The 13,959-nt window shown below is 36.7% G+C and overlaps 1 protein-coding gene across 9 annotated transcripts in view; it reads left to right on the forward strand.

The window, feature by feature from the left end:
* The window catches only part of NARS2 (asparaginyl-tRNA synthetase 2, mitochondrial), a 140,492-nt gene that overhangs the window by 36,527 nt on the left and 90,006 nt on the right, over positions 1-13,959 (forward strand). The window lies entirely within an intron of this gene.

Here is a 13,959-nt window from a genome sequence, read left to right on the forward strand (position 1 = left end):
ACCCACTCCAGTATTCTTGCCTGGGAAATCCCATGGACAGAGGAGCCTGGCGGGCTCTAGTCTTTAGGGTTGCAAGAGTCAGACATGACCTAGTGACTAAACAACTTGATACTTACTGCAGTTTTGCTTTTTAAATATTTATTAAATGCCTAGTGTGTTTAGTCGGAGCCAGGTCCTTTAACGGGGTTAAAAGTAATATAAAATAGTCTCTGCCAATAAGGACCTTATATTCCAGCAGAAGAGATGGATACATACAGAGGTGCATAACATTATAAAGCAGTATATAATTAAGCGGTAAAAGATTGGTAAAGCATTCTTTCTCAGTGGGGAGAGGCGCAAGTACATTCCAGGGGAAAAATACAGCATCTGCAAACACTCAAGGTAAGGATGACTAAGGCAAAATGGGGAAAGGAGGTTACTTAGGTTGGAAGAGTACTGTCAACATGTTTTTCTCCTTCTGGGTGTTTTTAATGGAGAATAATAGGAAAGAAGCCTGAAAAGGTAAGATAGGTTAGGACAGAGCAGAGGATGCACTGTGGAATCAGTGAGGTTTATAAGCCTGGAGAAGACTTAAGGGAGAAAGCAGCAAGACCAGGTTAGAAGAGGGAGAGAGGGGAGTAGGAGATAGTAGCCATTGGCATAAAATCTAGGTATAAAGTGATAACTCACCAGCTACTGAAGTAAGAGTAAAAATACAAAGGAAGAGACAAAAAAACAGTTTTAGGTGTTGAAGAAAACATCTGAAATCCATGTTTCATGATCCACGAGGGCTAAAGGGAAATTTTTCTAATAAGCAATATTCCAAGTTTGCCTTCACTGCTTGAATAATTCCCTCTCACCTCCTCCTCCCCAGAATCTCACTTTTTCCTTTAGCACACTGAAGTGGGAGGAAATGTTCATTTAATTGATTTGTATGAGTGGTTGAGGAATTGTAAACAGCAGATCTCCCTTCTCACAGAAAGCTAGAAAATTGATATAAGAGGGTAGTTAATGAACTGGGACAATATATTTGTCTCTGTAGCCCCAGCCTGACAACTAATAAGCCAAAATTAACATCCTTTGAATGATAATGAAGAAAATGTTGGGTGTGTTTTCCCTGACCCCTTTACATTTGGGAGCAAATTTGACTTTGGGCAATTTGCCTTGTATTTCTTTCCTAAAAGAAAATGATAATAACGAGGCAATATTGTTTCCTCACCTTTTGTTTTGCCTGTGTCACCCTCTGATCTTGCAGGCTCCCCAGATCTGTATCTTGGTTCTTTCTTTGTTGGTTCTTTCTCAGGCTGCTCAGCAGGAAAGCAGACTGTTTACAAATAATCTTAACTAATAACTTCCTTTTCTACTGATCAAAAGTTGCCAGAATGAATCCTTTCTCAGGGCTAAGAGTGGGTGTTCTAGTTAGTGGGTGTTCTGGAATGCAAGTGGGTCCTTATTTTGAGAAAAGATTATTTTTATACTAGAAGTTCAGTGTACGCAACTGGGAAATATGGAACCATCAATAGGACTTGTTGGAAATTATTAGATCAGTGAAAGGCTTACTTACATGGCTTGTTAATAATGGGAGCATCTCAAAACTAACAAAACCAAAGAGGATGCAGTTAATTGAGCCTATTTCCCCCGGTATTAGTTTTCATCTATGAGATGGAATTTCATGGCGTGCAAGGATGATTCCTATAGTGTGATGGCAGCCCCCCTTTGAGACATAGCTTGATGGGGAACATAAAACTTAAAACCCACATATCTTTGGGGACTGTATAACAGATTTAGTTTCTGATTTGTTTTATATGGTCAGAATTTCAATACTTAAAAGAGACACTTTTTTAAAAAAGCATTTTGAGTCCAATAGCAATATTCCTTTTGCACAGGGAAAGAAAATAAGGGAGCAACTTCATATATTAGAAAGATCATTGTACTGGAAGCTGAGAAATTTGGAATCTGCTGCTGGTCTTGCCAAAAACTTGTTGTGTGTGACATGTGGCTTAACATTTTAACACATTTTTCAGCTTTAGGGTCTTTTCTTTTATAATGAAAGGAACATTCTGTTAAGGTCTCATCTAACTCAAAGGTTCTTTGATTCTGTATCATCTGTATCACAAAAGACATAGCCTGTCTGTAAACCCTTAGTTGGGGTAAGGAGAGAAAACAGATACTCACTGGTTATGTGGAACTTAAAGACGGTGAGTGCTGTCTCTTTCCTTCATGCTCTTTAAAGGAAATGGAAGCTTAGGGGAAACACGGCAAGGGCATGCTGTTTTGATTTGAGACCTCTTAAGTTTCTGTGCCTTGCTTCCTCTTTGTACATTCTCTTCTCAATTTTTCCTGTCTGGTATTATGAGTAAATAGAATAGGGGAAAATATGGGGAGGTGGGGGACAAAGTAGAAGATGAGAAGAGGTAAAATAGGATGTGGGTACTTCAGTAACTGTGGAGGTCAAATAAAATTTCCATTGCTGATAATATTGATTTCCACTCTTTAGTTAACTGCTGCTTACTCTCCTTGCTACATACTTTACAAGGACACAGAGTCAGACTTGTGTCAGATACCTGGAGAGCAATTCAAAAATATGTATTTTTCTTGGAAGACCTCAAAGAAACAGGATTTCAGAGCCCCATAATATGAAGCTTTTTGGGGAAACACATTTAAAAATATTTAGTAGTTCTTGGGTTCCCTTTTCTTGGCTCTGCATTTTCTGTCTTCTGTTGGCAAAACAACATAGCAAAAATTTTTTCTATTGTATAGAGAAAGACGGGGTTATATTGTTCACTATTAAACTTTGATCAGTTCAGTTCAATCACTCAGTCATGTCCAACTTTTTGCCATCCCAGAGAGATTGTTTTGGTTCAGCAGTTCCCCAGGCCCCTTGACCCTAAAGTTATGGGGGCCCATGAGGCATAATGTGTTGGTATTTGCCATATTAGCCATCAAAGCTGAGAAAAAACTGTAAATATTTATTACTCCACCTAAAATTCATCAGTTCATTACATTTTAGCATATGTAAAATATTTATGTGAATATATTTTCTAAAAAAGAATTAGAAGAGTGGTATTTTTGTACATATTTGCACATTTCATTACTGTCTGTCTAGTACAAGACATCTATATCCTTTTATTTGTATCTGCATTCAGTCTGTTTCAATACGTTGTTTTGGTTGAAGTGTATTAAAATGTAGCATCATGTAGGTATGTAACTGGAAAAGGGAGTGTTCTGATAGCCTTTTAGATGGTTGTGCCTGTTCTTTGATTCTATTCCACAACTCAGCAAATGATAGTTCCTTAAAGATTAGTTACAATGTGGAATCTGTACTGGTATCATAAGGTACTTACCACTCTGCTGGCTGAAATACTCTTCCCAGTTCATACTATAACAAATATATTTTCATGCTTTCACACTTTGTTACATTGAAATCCTTTGGTTTAGCTTAAAATTTGAGTGAATCTTTATGATGTATAATTTTGTAGCATTAATCATTTGTTAATTGCAAAGTGCTGATTCCCTGAATTATGCAGATTTTTTAAACATTTGTATTCAATAATATCACTCTGTCTCATCATGAAAGTCGGTAAAGACTGGAACGCTATCATGGTCACAGTGGCAGATGCACATTTTTCAAAATCTCATTTCAGAGCTCAAATTTTATCCTTGGTTAAAAAAAAAAGATTCCATCAGTAACGTTCCTTGTGGCAGTAGTCTCCCTTCAGTTGTTTTTGAGAAAACATTACTGAAATATTCAAGACTGAATAATCATGTCAGCCTTTCAAGTAAAAAAATGGTGTCCATAAAGCTTCCCTGGTGGCTCATAAGGCAGAGAATCTGCCTGCAGTGCGGGAGATTGGGTTCGATCCTTGGGTCAGGAAGATCCCCTGGAGAAGGGCCTGGCAACCCACTCCAGTATTCTTGCCTGGAGAATCCCATGAACAGAGGAGCCTGACAGGCTACAGTCCATGGCGTCACAAAGAGTTGGACACGACTGTGCGACTCAGCACACACATGGAGCAGCTTGCTCAGTGCAGTTACGCAGGTGTTTTTGTTTGCAACAACAGTCGCACTTCACCATGCAGCACAAGGGCTTTATGTGTACTTCCTGTTTTGTCACATCAGATATTAGAAAGGCATGTACTAAAGGTCAGTATTTAATAAAAGTAATTATTGAGGGGCTTCCCTGGTGGTCCATTGGTTAAGACTTTGCCTTCCAATGCAGGGAGTGCATGTTAGATCCATGGTTGGGAGCTAAGATCCCATATGCCTCCCAGCTAAAAAAACAGAACATAGAAGTAATACTGTAACAAATCAGTAAAGACTTAAAAAAATAATTTTTGAAACAGCTTCTTTGGAGACATTCTTCAGTCTGGCTTTTTCTTTTTCATTATGAACACATAGTGGTGAAGAATATATACAATGACTATAGAACAGTTCAGTCCCCTGCCATGATTTGAACTGAGATACCAGCAGATTTAGCCACTGTTGTTGCACTATCAGGGCAAGTATCAACACAATGACAAAGGCAAGTAACTTACTAATATTATGAGAATAGTTTTGACTTCACAAACCTCCTGAAAGAATCTTGGGAAACCCCAGATAACCACAGATCACATACTGAGAATCACTGTTTTGATATAGTGCAGTGTAAAGTCTTATACACTGCTGGTGAAAAAGGACATTGGTGTTGCAATTTTGGGAAGCAGTTTGACATAATCTGCTGATGTCAGAGATATGTATACCCAATTACTCAATAGTTCTACTGCATAGAAATGCGTATAACTAGATATTTACAAAAATGTACATAGCAGTACTATTCATATTAGTTTCAAGCTGGAAACAATCCAAATGTGTACCAACAACAGAATAGATATGTTGTAATAAAATCATGAACTGGAATACCCTACTATGGTAAAAATGAATGAACTACAGGAACAGACAACATGGTTAAAACTCACAACTACAGTTTTGAGTGAATGAAATCAAATATACTATATGATTATATTAAGTCAGAAACCAAAAAGTAATATAAAGGTTTCTTTCCCCCCAGCTTTATTGAGATACAGTTGACAAAATTTTAAAATACTTTAATTTTACAGTGTGGTGATTTAGTGAACTTACACATTGAGAAAGGATTCCCTCAGTTGACTTCATATGTCCATCACCCTACATATTTGTTTATTTTTTTAGAAAGGGAGTACATTTACTTTCTACTCCCTAAGCAAGTTTTCCTTACACAGTATAGTGTTTATCAGCTATAGTCACTATAGTGTACTATTATATAGTGCAGATCTAGTGCACATTACATCTTCAGACCTTATTCATCTTATGACTGAAAGTTTTTCCCCTTTTACCAACCTCTCCCTATTGTCCTTAACACGTAGCTCCAGCAACAACATTCTACTCTCAGTTTCTGTGAGTTTGACCTTTTTCTTTTTTTAGATTTTACATTTAAGTAATATTGCAAGGCATTTGAGGTATTTGTCTTTCTCTGTCAAGCCGTTTCCCTTAGCATGGTGCCTTCCAGGTTCATCCTATCATTGTAAAGGACAGGGATTTCCTTTTTCCTTCTTTAAGAGAGAATATTCCATTGTTTGTATGTGTGCAAGCCTGTGTGTTTGTGTGTCTCACATTTTCTTTCCTTTGCCCGCTAACAGACACATTGTTTCCATACCATGGCTGTTGTGAATAATGCTTTTGTGAACATGCCAATACATATCTCTCATTGAGATAATGATTTTGTTTCCTTTGGAAAACTTTGGGATATAGATCCAGAAGTGGGGATGTTGGGTTACATGGCAGTTCTGTTTTTAATTTCACGAGGACCCACTATACTGTTTTCCATAGTGGCTGTGTCAGTTTACATTCTCACCACCAGTGAGCCTGAGTTCCTTTCCTCCACATTCTCCCCAGCATTTATCTCTTATCTTTTTGACGCTACACATCCTAGCAGATGTGAGGTGGTATCTCATTGTGGTTTTGATTTGCATTTCCTTGATGATTAGTGATGTTGAGCATCTTTTCATGTGCCTGTTGGCCATCTGTATGTCATCTTTTTGGGGAAAAAAAATCTATTTCGGTCCTTTTGCCATTTTTTTAGTTCAGTTTCTTATATATTATTTTTTGCTGTTGAGTTTTATGAGTTCCTTATGTATTTTGGATATTAACCCTTTATCAGATATGTGGCTTGAAAATATTTTCTCCCATTCTATAGATTGCCTTCTTATTTTGTTGGTGATTTCCTTTGCTGTGCAGAAACTTTGTAGTTTAATATAGTCTCAAATCGGAGAAGGCAATGGCACCCCACTCCAGTACTCTTGCCTGGAAAATCCCATGGATGGAGGAGCCTGGTGGGCTGCAGTTCATGGGGTTGTGAAGAGTCGGACACGACTGGGCGACTTCACTTTAACTTTTCACTTTCATGCATTGGAGGAGGAAATGGCAACCCACTCCACTGTTCTTGCCTGGAGAGTCCCAGGGACAGGGGAGCCTGGTGGGCTGCCATCTATGGAGTCGCACAGAGTCGGACACGACTGAAGCGACTTAGCAGCAGCAGCAGCATAGTCTCAAATAAACTCTCTTGTTTATTTTTGGTTTTGGTGTCAAATCTGAAAAACCTTGTCAAGGCCAATGTCTAGGAACTTTCCTCCCTCTGTTAAAATTCTTGAAGTTTTATGGTTTCAGGTCTTATATTCAAAAGTTCAATTTTTTTTTGTTTTGTTTTTTTAAATTCAGGGTTGACTTCTGTGCCTTGAATATATTTTCGGTTAACTTTTGTGTGTGGTATAAGCTAGGAGTGCAGTTGCATCCTTTTGCATGTCTGTCCAGTTTTTCTTACACCATTTATTGAAAAGACTTATCTTGTTTCCGTTGTATATTCTTGTCACAAAATGATTGATCTTATGTAATGAGTTTATTTCTGGGCTCTCTCTTCTGTTCCATTGATGTCTCTTTTTATGCCAGTGCCATTCTGTTTTGATAGCTTTGTGATATTGTTTGAAATCAGAAAGCATGACACCTCCAACTTTGTTCTTTCTCAAGGTTGCTTTGGCTAATTGGGCTCTTATGTAGTTCCATCAAATGTTGAGGTGATTTTTTTCTGTTTCTGTGATGCATGCCATTAAAATTTTGACAGGAATCACATTGAATCTGTAGGTTACTTTAGATACTATGGACGTTTAAACGACGTTAATTTTTCATACCCATGAGAACAGAATGTCATTTAGTTTGTGCTGTCAGTTTCATCAGTGTCTCAGTTTTCAGTGTATAGGTCTTTTACCTCCTCGATTACATCTATGCCCAGGTATTTTATTATTTCTGATGCAGCTGTAAATGAGACTTTTTTTTTCTCCTGCTGATAGTGGTTAGTATAGAAATATACAACAGATTTTAATATATTTGTATCCTGCAATTTTATTGAACTCATTTATTCCAACTTTGTGTGTATGTATGTGTGTGTGTGTGCAGTCTTTAGGATTTTCTATATGTAATATCACGTCATCTGCAAATAGTGACAGTTTCACTTCTTCCTTTCTGATTCTGATGCCTTTATTTTTCTTGCCTAGTTGCTCTGGCTAGGTTTTCCAGGACTATCCTGAATAAAAATGGTGACGGTGGTTTTCCAAATCTTGTTCCTAATCTTAGAGAAAAGGCTTTTAGCGTTTCAACACTGAGTTTGAAGTTAGTTGTAGACCTGTCATATATGACCTTTATTATTATGATGTTCATTCTTTCTATACCCTCATTGTTGTTGAGAGTTTTTTATCATGAAAGGATGTTGAAGTTTGTTAAATGCTTTTTCTGTGTCTATTGAGAGAAAACCTTAATTGAGTTGTAGATATTGAACAATCTTTGCTTCCCTGGAACAAACCCCACTTGATCATGGTGTATGATCCTTTCAAAGGATTTGGTTTGCTAATATTTTGTTAAAGATTTTTACACCTGTGTTCATTAAGAATATTGCCCTGTAATTTTCTTTCCTTGCAGTGGCCTTGCTTCGCTTTGGTATTTTTCAGTGTAATATTGCCCTTGTAAAGCAAGTTTGGAAGTGTTCCCTTGTCTTATTTTTTAAACAGTTTGAGAAGGATTGGTGTTATTTTTTTCAGGTTTAATATAGGTCACCAGTGAAGCCATCTAGTCCTTTTCTTTGTTGGTAGGTTTTTGATTATTGTTTCAATATTTTTTACTAGTAATTTGTTTATCCAGATTTTCTGTTTCTCCTTGATTCAGTCTTGGGAAGTTGTATGTTCCTAGGAATTTATCCATTTCTCTATTTTTTCAAAAAGCCAGGTCTTGATTTTATTTTTTTTCTATTATCTTTTTAGTTTCTCTTTCATTTCTTTCCATTCTTATCTTTGTTATTTCCTTTTTCTGCTAACTTTGGGTTTAGTTTGTTATTCTTCAGTTCACTTCAGTCGTTCAGCTGTGTCCAACTCTGCGACACCATGGACTGCAACATGCCAGGCTTTCCTGTCCATCACCAACTCCCAGAGCCTGCTCAAACTCATGTCCATCAAGTCAGTGATGCCATCTGACCATCTCATTCTCTGTTGTCCCCTTCTCCTGCCTTCAGTCTTTTCCAGCTTCAAGGTCTTTTCAGTGAGTCAGTTTTTTGCATGAGGTGGTCAGAGTGTTGGAGTTTCAGATTGAGCATCAGTCCTTCCAATGAATATTCAGGACTGATTTACTTTAGGATGGACTGGTTGGATCTCCTTGCTGTCCAAGGGACTTTTAAGAGTCTTCTCCAACACCACAGTTCAAAAGTGTCAATTTTTCAGCACTCACCTTTCTTTATGGTCCAACTCTCACATCTATACATGACTATTGGAAAAACCATAGCTTTGACTAGTTGGACCTTTTTCAGCAAAGTAGTCTCTGATTTTTAATATGCTGTCTAGGTTGGTCATAGCTTTTCTTCCAAGGAGCAAGCATCTTTTAATTTTGTGGCTGCAATCACCATCTGCAGTGATTTGGAGCCCAAGAAAAGAAAGTCTGTCATTGTTTCCATTGTTTCCCCATCTGTTTGCCATAAAAAGATGGGACCGGATGCCATGATCTTCATTTTTTGAATGTTGAGTTTTAAGCCAGCTTTTTCACTCTCTTTCACTTTCATCAAGAGGCTCTTTCGTTCCTCTTTGCTTTCTGCCATAAGGGTGGTGTCATCTGCATATCTGAGGCTATTGAGATTTCTCCTGGCAATCTTGATTCCAGCTTGTGGTTTATCCAGCTCAGCATTTTGCATGATGTACTCTGCATATAAGTTAAATAAGCAGGGTGACAATATATAGCCTTGCGTACTCCTTTCCCAGTTGGGAACCAGTCTGTTGTTCCATGCAGTTCTAACTGTTGCTTCTTGACCTGCATATGGATTTCTCAGGAGGCAGGTAAGGTGGTCTGATATTCCCATCTCTTGAATTTTCCACAGTTTATTGTGCTCCGCACAGTCAAAGGCTTTGGCATAGTCAATAAAGCAGAAATAGATGTTTTTCTGGAACTCTTTTGCTTTTTGTATAATCCAGCCATTGTTGGCAATTTTATCTCTGGTTCCTCTGTCTTTCCTAGATCCAGCTTGAACATCTGGAAGTTCTCTGTTCACATACTGTTGAAGCCTGGGTTGAAGAACATTGACCATTACTTTGCTAGCATGTCAGATGAGTGCAATTGTGCGGTAGTTTTAACATTTGTTGGCATCACCTTTCTTTGGGATTGGAATGAAAACTGACCTCTCCCAGTCCTGTGGCCGCTGCTGAGTTTTCCAAATTTGCTGGCCTATGGAGTGCAGCATTTCACAGTATCATCTTTTAGGATTTGAAATAGCTCAGCTGGAATTCTATCACCTCCACTAGTTTTGTTCGTAGTGATGCTTCCTAAGGCCCACTTGACTTCACATTCCAGGATGTCTGGCTCTAAGTCAGTGATCACACCATCATGGTTATCTGGGTCATGAACATATTTTTTGTATCATCCTTCTGTGTATTCTTGCCACCTCTTCTTAATATCTTCTGCTTCTGTCAGGTCCATACCATTTCTTTCCTTTATTGTGCCCATCTTTGCATGAAATATTCTCTTGGTATCTCTAATTTTCTTGAAGAGATCTCTAGTCTTTCATTATTCTTAGAAAAATCATATAATAATTTAGTGGCCAGATGAACAGTCAGCGTTGGGAAGGAAAGAGGAATTGCTGGAGGAATGGACACTGGAATCTTCTCAGATGCTGTTCCTTTACTATCTTGTGATCTGAGTGGTTGTTGCATAGGCATTCATTTTGTAATAAATCATTGAGGTGTACTTTTTCCTTTTATGCGTTAGCGTGTTGTATGTCTCAACAGAAAAGTTATAGAAAAAAAGATCACATTAGCAAAATTTTAGTGGATTTCAGCAAACTACTTTTAGTAGAAATAGACTGTTTCAAATATAAATTATCATCAGTTTTTTAAATGGCTTAAACCTCACTACCCCTGCATTCAGAAAGTGCTTTTTCTAGACTCTGAACATGTTTAGAAATTTAATTTTTTGTTTTTATCAAGTGAGATTATATTTTTATTGTTGTTGTAGTATACTTCAAATTTTGACCGTTGAAGTATACTACAATAGCATGGCAATAATTAAGTCAGCCCTGTTCTTCAGTATTTATTTATTGGGTTTATCATTTAATTCTGAAACCTCTGGGCTCATTTACAAAGTATGAAAAAATAAAAACAAAAAACCCCCACGTTCCTTTTTCTGAGTTTTATCTTTGCAGTAAAGAAGCCAGAGTAATGATCCTGTTGTACCCTGTATGAATACAAACAACTTCCTAAGCTTCCTGGTGCTACAGGTATTCTATCTGAAGAGTTCTTTATGTCTCTCTTCCTTACATTTGCTGAGACTGATAGAGAAGAAATCATTTCTCTTGGCAGATGAAGGATATATATCATATTGATCATAAAGATCCATATGTTCACTGACTTTTTTAAACAGATTTTAGTTTTCAGAGCAATTTTAGGTTGACAGCTAAATTGAGTGAAGATGCAAATATTTCCTTGCCCCCACCCATGCTTAGCCTCTCCTGTTATCAGCCTCATTCACAAAAATGGTGCATTTGTTACAATTGATGGTAGTACAGTGACACATCATTGTCACCCAGAGTCGTAGTGTACTTCAGGGTTCACTCTTCGTGTTGTACATTCTGAGTGTTTGGACAAATGCATAGTGAGATACATCCACCACTGTAGTCCCTGCCATACACGACAGTTTCACTGCTCTAAAAGTCCTCCGCCTCTGTGTTCTAACTATTCATCCTTCTCACCTCCCTAACTCCTCCAACCACTGACATTTTTACTATTTCCATGGTTTTGCTTTCCAGAATGTCATACAGTTGGAATCATATAGTATGTATGTAGCCTTTTCAGCTGCTTTCACTTAGTAATATGTATTTGTTTCTTCCATGTCTTTTCATGGCTTGATAGCTCATTTCTTTTTAGCATTGAAATAATATTCCATTATCTAGATTTATCACAGTTTATTTATTCACCTACTGAAGGTCCTGTTGGTTGCATCCAAGTTTTGGAAATTATGAATAAAACTTCGTAAACATCTATGTGCAGGTTTTTATGTGGATCTAAGTTTTCAACTCTGGGTGAATACCGAGGCATGCAGTTGCTGGGTCGTATGGCAAAAGTATGTTTAGTGAGAAACTGCCAGAATGCCTGTGCCATTTCGCATTCCCACCAGACATGAATGAGAGTTCCTTTCGCTCCACATCCAGTGGTATTGTCGGTCTTCTGGGTTTTGGCCATTCTACTAGATGTGTATGGTATTAACTGGCTTTTCAGCAGACTTGGCCAGGATACTGCTTGTGAGTCATTTTCTATGGATCACATGGTTTCTACCTCCTTATTCAGCCATTAGGAAACTTGGGGAAAGTTCTGTAAGTTCCTTCAGGCTATTAACAGACCAATTGATAAATGAATAAATAAAGTAAGACTTTGTCAGTGTAACCTCCTTTAAACATATTCACAAGTTTCGAAAACTTAGATTAAAGCTTCTTATTAAATTACTTTTGTCTCACAGTGTTGATCCATAAAATTAAAAATATTGGAGTTCCTTATGTCTCTTATTCATTACTGTATTCCTGCATTTAGTCTGGTACCTGGCACACAGTAGTTCACTCTGCAACTACTGTTATTTTAAATGTTTATTCAATTGAAAAATGAAACAGAACTTGGAAGTATGGGAATATCTGTATTTGAAATGAGACACAAATTTATTTATCAGTGGAGAAACCTTGGAAATGTCTCCTCCATTCATAGTAACGCTAAGGAATCCAGTAATCAAAAATGCTTCAGTAACCAAGTATTAAAATGCACAATAAAGCATCTAAATTAAAATAGTGTGATATCAGTACACAAACTAGTGGGATAAAACTGAAAGCCCAGAAATAGACCCACATTCATGTGAAAATATATAAAGATACTTTCTCACGTCACTAATGTATGTGGTACTAGGCATCTTGGTGACCATATACAGACCTTATTCTACTTACAGCTGGGTTACATCCCAATAAACTCATCGTAAATGGAACAAATAGCATTAAGTAAAAAATTCATTTAACACACTAACCTACCAAACATTACAGCTTAGCCTCACCTACCTTAAACATGCTCAAAACACTTACATCAGTCTACAGTTGGGCGAAATCATCTAACACAAAGCCTATTTCATAATAAAGTGTTGAATATCTCATGTAATTTATTTAATATCGTGCCCAAAGTGGAAAACCAGTGGTTATGTGGCTACTGAATAGTTGTAAGTGAATCTGTTGTTTACCCTCATGATTGAGTGGCTGACTGAAAGTTGCAGCTGCTGCCAGCGTCATGAGTATCATACTAGGAGGGAAAAGAGCAAAATTTGCATTTTGAAGTATGGTTTCTACTGAATGTGTTGCTTTCATGCCTTCATGAAGTCAAAAATTTGTAATTCAGACGGCAGGGGACCATCTGTAATTGTGTCAATCAGAAATAAGTTGCAGAATTTTAATCTACCTTGTGGCAGATAGCGTGATGTGAATATATGTTTTTTCCCGAGGAATATCAAGATAATAATGCTGTGGTAATTTTTTTTAGCTATTCTTATGCCATCTTCAATATATTTCTTTAGTATTTAGTATGTAGTAAAACCCTTTAATATTTTATTTGGGAAAAACAGTAGAATATGATGATGTTTCTTTATTTTTATTCAGTGAAATAAATTTTTGGAATCAGAGCTTTCATTTATTGTGTATTTTTTTAACTTATACCAACCAGAGTACCTTGGCATCTCATTACTTGTCTCAGGCTTATTGATTTTTGTCTTTACGGGTTTTTTGACAGGGTGTTAAACAGTTTAATTTTTATTTTATTTTTTACTTTTTATTTAGACTAGTTATTTTGTTTTCTTTTCTTTTTTTAAAGTATGGCAGAAATATAATCACAGATTTGGAAAGTTAATTTTTAAGTTGGTTATTTTCAATTTTAGAACTCTTTTTTCCCTTTCTGAAATACATAATAAATTTTTTTTTGAAATACATAATAATTATATTCACAGTGCAACCATGAGACTGGATCATATGCATATGATGCATCAATGCATCATATAGATAAAATACTACAACTTTAAACTTACAGAACGCTAGTAATTAGACAAAAGAAAAAACAGAGAACCTGAATAAAGTAAAATAATTTATTTTATGCTTGAGGGAAATAGAATGAAAAGTATTGACATCTGTGGGAATAACACAATAATATGCTGTACATTTTTAAGAAATGTAAATGTTGATCAATTTTTGGGGATAACTTTAAACATACAGAAAAGAACAGAATAATACTGTAAACAGCCAAATACTGTCACCCACCTCAGTGCTTTGCTTCAGGATCTTAATAAGGTCTATTTATTTAAAAATAAATAAAGCATAGCATTTTATATTATGTTTAATTTTTACTTATGACTCTCACAGTGCTTAATGTA

Source organism: Bos indicus, chromosome 29 (assembly GCF_029378745.1).
Source record: "Bos indicus isolate NIAB-ARS_2022 breed Sahiwal x Tharparkar chromosome 29, NIAB-ARS_B.indTharparkar_mat_pri_1.0, whole genome shotgun sequence".
Taxonomy (NCBI): Eukaryota; Metazoa; Chordata; class Mammalia; order Artiodactyla; family Bovidae; genus Bos; species Bos indicus.